General features: G+C 43.2%; 1 pseudogene; it reads left to right on the top strand.

Annotated features, from left to right (window-relative positions):
• The window catches only part of LOC125506664, a 106352-nt pseudogene that overhangs the window by 4524 nt on the left and 88363 nt on the right, over positions 1–13465 (top strand).

The raw sequence follows: 13465 nt of genomic DNA, 5'->3' as shown, positions 1-13465 counted from the left end.
TGAATTTGATGCTTTTTGTGCGGAACATGGTATAATCCATGAGAGGACGCCTCCCTATTCACCTCAGTCAATGAGGTAGCCGAAAAAAAGAACCGTACTCTAACTGATTTGGTTAACGCCATGTTAGACACATCGGGTCTCTTCAAGGCATGGTGGGGGGAGGCGATATTGACGGCATGTCATGTCCTAAACCGAGTTCCCACAAAGAACAAAGAGATAACTCCATTCGAGGAATGGGAGAAGAAAAGGTTAAAACTCTCTTATCTACGAACCTGGGGTTGTTTGGCGAAAGTCAATGTTCCAATTCCAAAGAAGCGGAAGCTTGGACCAAAGACTGTGGATTGTGTTTTCTTGGGATATGCTTTTCATAGCATTGGCTATAGATTCTTGGTTGTAAAACCTGAGGTACCTGACATGCATGTCGGTACGATCATGGAGTCGAATGATGCGACTTTCTTTGAAGATATCTTTCCCATGAAGGATATGGCTACCTCATCTAATCAGGAGATGCCTAGTTCATCGAATCAGAAACCAGTTACAATTACCGAACCTGCCATTTCTATGGAACACTTTGAAAGTCCTGTGGATGAGAACAATGAAGTTCCTACTAGGAGCAAGAGACAGAGGACTGCAAAGTCCTTTGGTGATGATTTTCTTGTGTATCTCATAGATGACACTCCCAGTTCTATTTCAGAGGCCTATGCATCTGAAGATGCTGACTACTGGAAGGAAGCGGTTCGTAGCGAGATGGATCCCATCTTGACGAATGAAACTTGGGAGATAACTGATCGTCCGTATGGGCGCAAAGCTATAGGATGCAAGTGGGTATTCAAGAAAAAGCTTAGGCCTGATGGTACTATTGAAAAGTACAAGGCTCGGCTCGTGGCTAAGGGTTATACCCAAAAGGAAGGTGAAGACTTCTTTGATACTTACTCACGTGTGGCTCGACTGACCACTATTCGAGTTCTACTTTCACTAGCTGCCTCGCATGGTCTTCTCGTTCATCAAATGGATATTAAGACTGCTTTACTAAATGGAGAGTTGGACGAGGAAATTTATATGGAACAACTAGATGGGTTTGTACTAGATGGTCAGGAAGGAAAAGTGTGCAAGTTGCTGAAGTCTTTGTATGGACTCAAGCAAGCACCCAAACAGTGGCATGAGAAGTTTGAAAGAACTTTAACAGCTGCAGGCTTTGTTGTAAACGAAGCTGACAAATGTGTGTACTATCGCCATGGTGGGGGCGAGGGAGTTATCCTTTGCTTGTATGTTGATGACATACTGATTTTCGGAACAAATCTGAATGTTATTAAGGAGGTTAAGAATTTCCTATCTCGCTGTTTTGAGATGAAGGATTTAGGAGTGGCTGATGTCATTCTAAACATCAAGTTGTTGAGAGACGATGATGGTGGGGTTACATTGCTTCAATCTCACTATGTGGAAAAGATCTTGAGTCGCTTTGGCTATAGTGACTGCAAGCCCTCTCCAACACCATATGATGCGAGTGTGTTACTTCGAAAGAATCGAAGAATTGCTAGAGATCAATTGAAATATTCTCAGATTATTGGCTCGCTTATGTATTTAGCTAGTGCTACAAGACCTGACATCTCTTTTGCTGTTAGCAAACTGAGTCGGTTTGTCTCAAAACCAGAAAATGTGCATTGGAAAGCTCTAGAGAGAGTTTTGCGTTATTTGAAAGGCACCGCGAATTATGGAATTCACTACACCGGGCACCCAAAGGTGCTTGAAGGGTATAGTGACTCAAACTGGATCTCAGATGCTGATGAGATAAAGGCCACGAGCGGATATGTATTGACTCATGCAGGTGGTGTTGTTTCTTGGAAGTCTTGCAAGCAGACCATCTTAAATGAGATCAACAATGGAAGCAGAACTCACAGCACTAGATACAGCTACGGTCGAAGCAGATTGGCTTCGTCGGCTCTTGAATGACTTGCCGGTTGTTGAGAAACCTATACCGGGTATCCTTATGAACTGCGACAATCAAACTGTGATTACGAAAGTGAGCAGCTCAAAGGATACCATGAAGTCATCAAGACACGTTCAGAGAAGGTTAAAGTCTATCAGGAAAATGAGAAACTCCGAAGTTATTGCATTGGATTATATCCAAACGTCTAAAAATCTGGCAGATCCTTTTACTAAGGGTCTATCACGTAATGTGATAGATAATGCATCGAGGGAGATGGGTATGAGACCCACAATATGAGTTGTTCACAGTGGTAACATATTCTTTGTGATCGGAGATCCCGTGAATTAGATGTGGAAGACAAGCTGTTGGCCAACTGAGAGGAGAGTATCCTTACTATTCACAATACCACTTCATGAAGATGCAATACTCTCCTAATTCGCATGGCAGGTTGATGTATATCTTAATGTGTTCTAAGTGGCTTATTTAAGCAGAGATGTTATCCTGCTGGCTTATTTAAGCAGAGATGTTATCCTGCAGAACATTTTTTGAAGAACACACCTATATGAGTCTGATTGTCAAATGTCACAATCTATGAGAGTAGGGTTCTCTCTGGTAAACTCATGAAAGGTCACGGAGTATGACGCATAAGCTCCACCCGCGGGGAAGACCCACGGTAGCCACGTATCGGTCAAGGCTTTATGTGAAGCTAGATTCGCAGAAAACTTACAGTTCAAGGCCAAGTCCACTGTTCAAGTTGCTTACTAGTGTAGCATAGAGTTCTAGGTGGAAGTTCAACTTAACAGTCTCCACTGCACTACCGGTATATAAAACAGTATTTTGGAACCACAGGCAAATTTCTGTGTGCCTCTAGGATCTGGTGGGGGATTGCTGGAATTTAGTCTATTTTGGGCAGCCCAATAACTATTTCAGAAATTCCTAATAAATCCTAGAGGCCCACTTAGCCCATTTGTGCAAGGCAAGGGATACTACTAAAGTTTAGTCCCACATTGCTAGTTTAGTGGGAGTTGGACCTCCTTATAAGGGAGGTTCTTTCCCCACTTGTATGAGCATGAGAACAAGAGGGATATCCACGCGCGCTCCTCCTCCGCCGCCCGCCTCGTCACGGGTTGCGGGAATGAGCCGAGCCGATATCTAAATTTTTGCCACGCACTACGGGTATACGAAAGGTCACACGGAAGCTGAAAAGATTTTTTGTGAAAGTGGAGTTCGAATGCGAACGGTGCAGCCCTTCGGCTGCTGGCTGTTCGCTTCATCTCCGTCTCTTCGTTTCGCCTCCCGTCGCTGCCCTCTCGCCTCCTTCTCTTGCGCCTAAAAAAGGGAGGTCGCTCCTCCCAGAGAGACGCACCAGAACTACTCCTTCCCTCGCCATCGGTTCCATCTCTGAGCTGCTGTTGTTTTCCTCATCCCGGCTTGCGGCGTGCACTGCACGTCGGGACAGTAGGCCTTCGAGACCGCACCTTTTGAGTCCTGTACGGGAGAAGGGTGATAAGGTTTTTGGGGAGCGCTCAGCACGACTACTGGCAACTTCATCACGGACGATCCGGTCGCCGACGACTACTTCCCCGACGATGACTTCTTCCCCGACGTCCACGACCTCCTCAACGACATGGCAGGCGAGGACACCGACCCCAAGTCCAGCGCTTCTGCAGCTGCTGTGCCGTATGTGCTCTTCTCCTTTCTGTTAGAAGTCCTGCTACAGTTCTTGGCTCTAGTTTCTGCCCTACGTATGTTAGGTTCTATGTCGTTTAAGCAACTTCATCTAGTGTCTGTTCTAGATGTGTTTAGCTCAAGTTCATATATGCAGACGATGTTTATCTTCTCTCTGTCAGATTGCATGACTTGCTTTATATTTGCTATATTAGTCATGCTTTATCTAGTATTTCCGCTAGCAAAATTATTTGGTAAATTGCTCATATTTCCAACACACACTATAATGTGCTATTACTGGCGCTATAGCACGCTAGTTTTTCCAGAGCTTATGTATCTTCACTAGTTGGATATTTCATCCAACAATTTCTCTGGTGCAATATCTTGGCATCTATCAAACCTAACATCGTCTATGACAAAAGTACAAAAGGAATTATTGTATATGACTGATGGACCTATTGGAGGCATTGGAATTGATAGTTGTTCCAAGGTATCGATTGAGATGGGGGCTAGTTGGCTTAGAGAAATATTATCAGTAGTTACAAACGGACAACAACTTGTATATGGTAGAACACTTGTATATTTTGCGAGCGTTGATTTATCCAATAACTCCTTGACTGGTGAAATTCCTACGGCGATCACTTCTCTTTTCGCACTAACGAATTTGAATTTGCCATCGAAAAAATTGAGTGGACAAATACCAGACATGATTGGAGTTGTGCAGTTGTTGGTATCTCTCGACCTCCCCCAGAATAACCTCTCCGGAGAAATCCCATCGAGCTTATCAAGTCTTACATCTTTGGAGTCCTTGAACCTGTCCTACCACAATTTGTGTGGAAGGATATCCTCTAGCCACCAACTTGACATCCTCAACGTTGACAACCCGTCACTTATGTACATCAATAACAATGGGCTTTGTGCTGTGGGCCTCTCAATAATTGTCCAGGAAATGGTTGTTTCGTCATCCATGGCGATCTTAGAAGCATCAAACAAGAGTTTGAGCCATTGACATTTTATCTTGGTGTTGTGCTGGGACTTGCGGAGGGGCTTTAAATGGTGTTTTGTGCACCGTTGTTAAAAAGACATGGAGAATCGGTACCGAACAAATCGACTTGAATGCATGATGCCTATAAAATTAGGTGCGTTCGCTATTTGTAAGTTGCATAAAAACCGAATTGGTGTAAGTCGATTTTACGGGATAAGAAAGGGAGGTGGCCGGAATTCCAAGGATGAGATGGGAGGACATGGCAAGCGGCAGCAAGACGAGCCAGGAACAAGCCGTAGCCGTGATTGGCCATGACATCTTAGGCGGAGGCTTGACAAGTGGAGGTGAAGCCTTTTATTTTTTACTGCTGCTTGGATTAGGCTAGGACCTCCTTGGAGGAGAGGATGACACGACAATCCATAACTAGGCGTGATGTCGCAGCCAAAAGAGGAGGAACAATAGAGGTTTGGTAAAATCGACGTATGTAGCAATGGGGACGGCCCGGACGGGGATCTGATTTCTAGATGTTCTTTCCTCCAACTCAAGAAAAGAACCCTGTCAACGAGGCTTCCGCCTCCTCCCCTCGGAGTTGTTGGCGGTCCTCACCATTTCTGATGGCCTTTGGGTCATGGATGTGCGGAGGACCTCGACCCCCACCGCGGGAGGCACTCCACTCTCGTTCTTGCTAAGTTCAGCATCATGGTTGGGGCTGTGTGACGGCGGCGATGCCCCTTAGTAGGAATAATGTCTTCCACGTCCAATCCCGTCCCGGTCTTAGGTGGATCCGTTTGGATCCAGTCTTCGTTTCGGTGTTGATATGTTTGATCCTTCTCATCCATGACTTTCTTCATCGGCGATGGTTGTTGCTCTGGTGTGTCGGTCCTATGAGGTCTTAACACGACGACTTCCTGATTGTCTATTATAATAAGGATTGCCCAGCTTTGGTGATGGAGAGGCGATGACGGCGGTGCACCTTCGGCTCGCTTCAGTCCTTGTAGTCGTCGCTAGCTAGGTGGTCCATGAATCTGGTTGTAGTTATTATTACCAGTCTTAATTGATTATGAAAAGATCGGAATTCTCTCAAATTTACTCATGCTAAAGAAATCATGCAACTTTTTTTAGGGAAGACCATCATGACTAGCTTTATTAAAATAAAATATAAATTAAATCATCTATAAGTTTAGAGACAAGACAACCAGGAGGATCATCTGTCCAGCTAAGAGAAACTTTATTACAATAACTAAAAGTAGCTAGCACATGCGCCGCTTGATTTGAAGAACGAAAAAATGCTTAAAATTGACCTTCCCAATAGTCGATGCCACATCCACGCACTCTTCAAAAATAGCAGCTGCTACATCCCACCATCTCAATTGACCAGTGCAAAAATCGGTCACATTAGAAGAATCAGACTCTGCTTCACTTGAGGGAATCCCAAAGAGTTTGTAAAATTCATGCCATCCCGCATTGCCATTGCTTCTGTGGTGACTACATCACCGCATAGGGTATATATTTGCAAGGATAATGATAACTGTCGAACGTCCAGTTCTGGGCATTCCGGCCCGAACGCCCTTGTCACCGTCCATCGCGCCGCACGAATCTTGGAGCATAGAAAGTCACCACGTCAGCCCAAAAACTCGTTCGGGATGAAACCAACCCTCCCGAACGCAGCCCACTCCTTTGCCTCACCTTTTATTCCCCACTCTTCCCCTATCCCCCCCGACCGCCTCTAATCCGATGAGGGGCGCGCTAGACGCTCAGTCGGGATGCTACAGTACTACATTTTCATCTAGTGTAGCTTCAATAGAAGAACAATGAGTATTGCATTTTCCATGTTCATCTACCGTAGTTTTTCAGTCACAACTGAATGCTACACATGTGCAATATGCATTGACATGGAAATTTTATTGCATTGATCACGATGAACTGAAGGAAATATGCCCTAGAGGCAATAATAAAGTTATTATTTATTTCCTTATATCATGATAAATATTTATTATTCATGCTAGAATTGTATTAACCGGAAACATAATACTTGTGTGAATACATAGACAAACAAAGTGTCACTAGTATGCCTCTACTTGACTAGCTCGTTAATCAAAGATGGTTATGTTTCCTAACCATAGACATGAGTTGTCCTTTGATTAACGGGATCACATCATTAGGAGAATGATGTGATTGACTTGACCCATTTCGTTAGCTTAGCACCCGATCGTTTAGTATGTTGCTATTGCTTTCTTCATGACTTATACATGTTCCTATGACTATGAGATTATGCAACTCACGTTTGCCGGAGGAACACTTTGTGTGCTACCAAACGTCACAATGTAACTGGGTGATTATAAAGGAGCTATACAAGTGTCTCCAAAGGTACATGTTGGGTTGGCGTATTTCGAGATTAGGATTTGTCACTCCGATTGTCGGAGAGGTATCTCTGGGCCCTCTCGGTAATGCACATCACATAAGCCTTGCAAGCATTGCAACTAATGAGTTAGTTGCGAGATGATGTATTACGAAACGAGTAAAGAGACTTGCCGGTAACGAGATTGAACTAGGTATTGAGATACCGACGATCGAATCTCGGGCAAGTAACATACCGATGACAAAGGGAACAAAGTATGTTGTTATGCGGTCTGACCGATAAAGATCTTCGTAGAATATGTGGGAGCCAATATGAGCATCCAGGTTCCGCTATTGGTTATTGACCGGAGACATGTCTCGGTCATGTCTACATTGTTCTCGAACCCGTAGGGTCCGCACGCTTAACGTTACGATGACAGTTTCATTATGAGTTTATATATTTTGATGTACCGAAGGTTGTTCGGAGTCCCGGATATGATCACGGACATGACGAGGAGTCTCGAAATGGTCGAGACATAAAGATTGATATATTGGACGGCTATATTCGGACACCGGAAGTGTTTCGGGTGATTTCGGAGAAAACCGGAGTGCCGGAGGGTTACCGGAACCCCCCCGGGAGAAGTAATGGGCCTTATGGGCCCTAGTGGAGAGAGAGAGGGGCGGCCAGGGTGGGCCACGCGCCCCCTCCCCCTCTGGTCCGAATTGGACTAGGAGAGGGGGCGGCGCCCCCCTTTCCTTCTCCCTCTCCCCCTTCCTTTCCCCCTCCTAGTAGGAGTAGGAAAGAGGGGAGTCCTACTCCTACTAGGAGGACTCTTCCTCCTTGGCACGCCCAAGGGCCGGCCGGCCTCCCCCCTTGCTCCTTTATATACAGGGGCAGGGGGCACCTCTAGACACACAAGTTGATCCTCGTGATCGTTTTCTTAGCCGTGTGCGGTGCCCCCTTCCACCATACTCCTCGATAATATTGTAGCGGTGCTTAGGCGAAGCCCTGCGATGGTAGAACATCAAGATCGTCACCACGCCGTCGTGCTGACGAAACTCTTCCCCGACACTTTGCTGGATCGGAGTCCGGGGATCGTCATCGAGCTGAACGTGTGCTAAAACTCGGAGGTGTCGTAGTTTCGGTGCTTGATCGGTTGGGCCGTGAAGACATACGACTACATCAACCGCGTTGTCATAACGCTTCCGTTGTCGGTCTACGAGGGTACGTAGACAACACTCCCCCCTCTCGTTGCTATGCGTCACCATGATCTTGCGTGTGCGTAGGAATTTTTTTGAAATTACTACGTTCCCCAACAGTGGCATCCGAGCCTAGGTTTTATGCGTTGATGTTGTGCACGAGTAGAACACAAGTGAGTTGTGGGCGATATAAGTCATACTGCTTACCAGCATGTCATACTTTGGTTCGGCGGTATTGTTGGATGAAGCGGCCCGGACCGACATTACGCGTACGCTTACGCGAGACTGGTTCTATCGACGTGCTTTGCACACAGGTGGCTGGCGGGTGTCAGTTTCTCCAACTTTAGTTGAACCGAGTGTGGCTACGCCCAGTCCTTGCAAAGGTTAAAACAACACCAACTTGACAAACTATCGTTGTGGTTTTGATGTGTAGGTAAGATCGGTTCTTGCTAAGCCCGTAGCAGCCACGTAAAATTTGCAACAACAAAGTAGCGGACGTCTAGCTTGTTTTTGCAGGGCATGTTGTGATGTGATATGGTCAAGACGTGATGAGATATAAGTTCTTGTATGAGATGATCATGTTTTGTTGAAGTTATCGGCAACTGGCAGAAGCCTTATGGTTGTCTTTTTATTGCATAAGATGCAAGCGCCAAATAATTGCTTTACTTTATCGCTGTGTGATAGCAATAGTTGCAAGAGCAATAGTTGGCGAGACGACCATGTGACGACACAATGATATAGATCAAGATTATGGAGATCATGGTGTCATGCCGGTGACAATAGAGATCATGACGGTACTTTGGAGATGAAGATCAAAGGCGCAAGATGATTATGGCCATATCATGTCACATATATTGATTGCATGTGATGTTTATCTTTTATGCATCTTATCTTGCTTTGATTGACGGTAGCTTTATAAGATGATCTCTCACTAAATTATCAAGGTATAAGTGTTCTCCCTGAGTATGCACCGTTGCGAAAGTTCTTCGTGCTGAGACACCACGTGATGATCGGGTGTGATAGGCTCTACGTTCAAATACAACGGGTGCAAAACAGTTGCACACGCGGAATACTCAGGTTAAACTTGACGAGCCTAGCATATACAGATATGGCCTCGGAACACTGGAGACCGAAAGGTCGAGCGTGAATCATATAGTAGATATGATCAACATAGTGATGTTCACCATTGAAAACTACTCCATCTCACGTGATGATCGGACATGGTTTAGTTGATTTGGATCACGTGATCACTTAGAGGATAGAGGGATGTCTATCTAAGTGGGAGTTCTTAAGTAATATGATTAAATTGAACTTAAATTTATCATGAACTTAGTCCTGATAGTATTTTGCAAATTATGTTGTAGATCAATAGCTCGCATTGTTGCTTCCCTGTGTTTATTTTGATATGTTCCTAGAGAAAACTAAGTTGAAAGATGTTAGTAGCAATAATGCGGATTGGATCCGTGATCTGAGGTTTATCCTCATCGCTGCACAGAAGAATTATGTCTTTGATGCACCGCTAGGTGACAGGCCTATTGCAGGAGCAAATGCAGACGTTATGAACGTTTGGCTAGCTCAATATGATGACTACTTGATAGTTTAGTGCACCATGCTTAACGGCTTAGAATCGGGACTTCAAAGACGTTTTGACGTCATGGACCATATGAGATGTTCCAAGAGTTGAAGTTAATATTTCAAGCAAATACCCGAGTTGAGAGATATGAAGTCTCTAACAAGTTCTATAGCTAAAAGATGGAGGAGAATCGCTCAAGCAGTGAGCATATGCTCAGATTGTCTGGGTACTACAATCGCTTGAATCAAGTGGGAGTTAATCTTCCAGATAAGATAGTGATTAACAGAATTCTCTAGTCACCATCACCAAGTTAGTAGAACTTCGTGATGAACTATAATATGCAAGGGATAACATAAACAATTCCCAAGCTCTTCGTGATGCTGAAATCGACGAAGGTAGAAATCAAGAAAAACATCAAGTGTTGATGGTTGACGAAACCACTAGTTTCAAGAAAAGGGCAAAGGGAAGAAGGGAAACTTCAAGAAGAACGGCAAGCAAGTTGCTGCTCAAGTGAAGAAGCCCAAGTCTGGTCCTAAGCCTAAAACTAAGTGCTTCTACTGCAAAGGGACTGGTAGCAGAACTGCCCCAAGTATTTGGCGGATAAGAAGGATGGCAAAGTGAAGAAAGGTATATTTGATATACAGATTATTGATGTGTATTTTACTAGTGTTCATAGCAACCCCTCGGTATTTGATACTGGTTCAGTTGCTAAGAGTAGTAACTCGAAACGGGAGTTGCAGAATGAACAGAAACTAGTTAAGGGTAAAGCGACGATGTGTGTTGGAAGTGGTTCCAAGATTGATATGATCATCATCGCAGACTCCCTATACTTTCGGGATTAGTGTTGAACCTAAATAAGTGTTATTTGGTGTTTGCGTTGAGCATGAATATGATTTGATCATGTTTCTTGCAATACGGTTATTCATTTAAGTTAGAGAACAATTGTTGTTCTGTTTACATGAATAAAACCTTCTATGGTCATACACACCACCGAAAATGGTTTGTTGGATCTCGATCGTAGTGATACACATATTCATCATATTGAAAGCCAAAAAATGCAAAGTTAATAATGATAGTGCAACTTATTTGTGGCACTGCCGTTTAGGTCATATTAGTGTAAAGCGCATGAAGAAACTCCATGCTGATGGGATTTTGGAATCACTTGATTATGAATCACTTGATGCTTGCGAACCATGTCTCTTGGGCAAGATGACTAAAACTCCGTTCTCCGGAACAATGGAGCGAGCAATTGACTTATTGGAAATAATACATACTGATGTATGCAATCTGATGAGTGTTGAGGATCGCGGCGGGTATCATTATTTTCTGACCTTCACAGATGATTTGAGCAGATATGGGTATATCTACTTGATGAAACATAAGTATGAAACATTTGAAAAGTTTAAAGAATTTCAGAGTGAAGTGGAAAATCATCGTAACAAGAAAATAAGGTTTCTACGATATGATCGCAGAAGTAAAATATTTGAGTTATGAGTTTGACCTTCAGTTAAAACAATGTGAAATAGTTTCACTACTCACGCCACCTGGAACACCACAGTTTAATGGTGTGTCCGAACATCGTAACCGTACTTTATTAGATATGGTGCAATCTATGATGTTTCTTACCGATTTACCACTATCGTTTTGGGGTCATGCATTAAAGACAGCTGCATTCACGTTAAAAAGGGGCACCATCTAAGTCCGTTGAGACGACACAATATGATCTATGGTTTGGCAAGAAACCAAAGTTGTCGTTTCTTAAAGTTTGAGGTTGCAATGCTTATGTGAAAAAGTTTTATCCTGATAAGCTCAAACCCAAATTGGAGAAATGTGTCTTCATAGGATACCCAAAGGAGACAGTTGGGTACACCTTCTATCACAGATCCGAAAGGCAAGACATTCGTTGCTAAGAATGGATCCTTTCCAGAGAAGGAGTTTCTCTCGAAAGAAGTGAGCGGGAGGAAAGTAGAACTTGATAAGGTAATTGTACCTTCTCCCTTATTGGAAAGTAGTTCATCATAGAAATCTGTTCCTGTGACTACTACACCAATTAGTGAGGAAGCTAATGATGATGATCATATAACTTCAGATCAAGTTACTACCGAATCTCGTAGGTAAACCAGAGTGAGATCCGCACCAGAGTGGTACGGTAATCCTGTTCTGGAAGTCATGTTACTAGACCATGAAAAACTTGCGAACTATGAGGAAGCGATGATGAGCCCAGATTCCGCGAAATGGCTTGAGGCCATGAAATCTAAGATGGGATCCATGTATGAGAACAAAGTGTGGACTTTGGTTGACTTGCCCGATGATCGGCAAGTCATAGAAAATAAATGGATCTTCAAGAGGAAGACGGACGCTAATAGTAGTGTTACTATCTACAAAGCTAGAATTGTCGCAAAAGGTTTTCGACAAGTTCAAGGTGTTGACTACGATGAGAGTTTCTCACTCGTATCTATGCTTAAGTCTGTACAAATCATGTTAGAAATTGCCGCATTTTAAGAAATCTGGCAAATGGATAACAAAACTGCAATCCTTAATGGATTTATTAAAGAAGAGTTGTATATGATGCAACCAGAAGGTTTTGTCAATCCTAAAGATGCTACCAAAATATGCAAGCTCCAGCGATCCATCTATGGACTGGTGCAAGCATCTCGGGGTTGGAATATACGCTTTGATAAGTTGATCAAAGCATATAGTTTTATACAGACTTGCGGTGAAGCTTGTATTTACAAGAAAGTGAGTGGGAGCACTACAACATTTCTGATAAATATATGTGAATGACATATTGTTGATCGGAAATAATGTAGAATTATTCTGCAAAGCATAAAGGAGTGTTTGAAAGGAGTTTTTTTTAAAAAAAACCTCGAAGAAGCTGCTTACATATTGAGCATCAAGATCTATAGAGATAGATCGAGACGCTTGATAAGTTTTTTTTCCCAATGAGTACATACCTTGACAAGATTTTGAAGTAGTTCAAAATGGAATAGTCAAAGAAAGAGTTCTTGACTGTGTTACAAGGTGTGAAATTGAGTAAGACTCAAAGCCCGACCACGGCAGAAGATAGAAAAAGAATGAAAGTCATTCCCTATGCCTCAGCCATAGGTTCTATAAAGTATGCCATGCTGTGTACCAGATCTATTGTATACCCTACACTGATTTTGGCAAGGGAGTACAATAGTGATCTAGGAGTAGATCACTGGACAACGGTCAAAATTATCCTTAGTGGAATAAGGATATGTTTCTCGATTATGGAGGTGACAAAAAGGTTCATCGTAAAGGGTTATGTCGATGCAAGTTTTGACACTGATCCAGATGGCTCTAAGTCTCAATCTGGATACATATTGAAAGTGGGAGAAAATAGCTAGAGTAGCTCCGTGCAGAGCATTGTTGACATAGAAATTCGCAAAATACTTACGGATCTGAATGTGACAGACCCGTTGACTAAAATTATCTCACATGCAAAACATGATCACACCTTAGTACTCTTTGGGTGTTAATCACATAGCGATGTGAACTAGATTACTGACTCTAGTAAACCCTTTGGGTGTTGATCACATATCGATGTGAACTATGGGTGTTAATCACATGGTGATGTGAACTATTGCTGTTAAATCACATGGCGATGTGAACTAGATTATTGACTCTAGTGCAAGTGGGAGACTGAAGGAAATATGCCCTAGAGGCAATAATAAAGTTATTATTTATTTCCTTATATCATGATAAATGTTTATTATTCATGCTAGAATTGTATTAACCGGAAACATAATACTTG

This window comes from Triticum urartu, chromosome 5 (assembly GCF_003073215.2).
Source record: "Triticum urartu cultivar G1812 chromosome 5, Tu2.1, whole genome shotgun sequence".
NCBI classification, from domain to species: domain Eukaryota; kingdom Viridiplantae; phylum Streptophyta; class Magnoliopsida; order Poales; family Poaceae; genus Triticum; species Triticum urartu.
The sequence above is the reverse complement of the archived record's forward strand: the minus strand, read 5'-3'. Positions and strand labels throughout refer to the sequence as shown.